Genomic DNA, 757 nt, shown 5'->3' with positions numbered 1-757 from the left:
TTGATCATAGTGGCACACAGCTTGGAAAACTTTTATGTGCTTTAAGTTATGAATTTTAACTGTATACCGTAGGGTACCTTCTTTCGAGGGCTATAAATTTTATGGATTTTTAATTTCACGGATTGAAATTTCGCAGATTTATGCCGTCTGCCATCTTGTATTGTATTAATTTAATTTTTGCAAATTTTTGAAAAATTGTGAAATCCGCAAAATTTATAGCCCTTGAAAAAAAGGCTCCCTACGGTATCTACATGTACCACACTTCAAGTTGTTTACTCAAGACCCAACCAAAACCCAGCCTTCCAATAATGACCCCTACCCTATTTCTAGTCCACTACACATGTTACACATGTACATGTAGTCCTTATTCATATACAATACATGTACATGTACATCTCCTCTAGTGTTTATCGTAATTTGGCTTGTGGTGGTAGAGGATCTTGTGATTGTGGCTCAACCTGCAGGTGTCATGAGCCAGTCTCTCTCCCTCTTGCTCGTAATATCTACAATGTTACTCATGGCAGTCTATCTGGATACGCTATTGTGGTAGGACACTCATAATTTCCCTAGTTCATAATTTTTGTAAATATCCATTAAAATTTCTTTTGCTCAATTTTATTTTTTTAAATTTGCACCTTACCTTGTCATGGCTTAATGGTAGATCAAAAAACTTTAAATTGTCAAATTTAAAATTTTATAATTTAAATTTACTTTTGGTTTTTCACAATAATTAGCAAAAATTTTGGGCTACAGAAAT

The sequence above is a fragment of the Amphimedon queenslandica genome, unplaced genomic scaffold (assembly GCF_000090795.2).
Source record: "Amphimedon queenslandica unplaced genomic scaffold, v1.1 AMPQUscaffold_11810, whole genome shotgun sequence".
NCBI classification, from domain to species: Eukaryota; Metazoa; Porifera; class Demospongiae; order Haplosclerida; family Niphatidae; genus Amphimedon; species Amphimedon queenslandica.
This window is presented reverse-complemented; position numbering follows the sequence as displayed.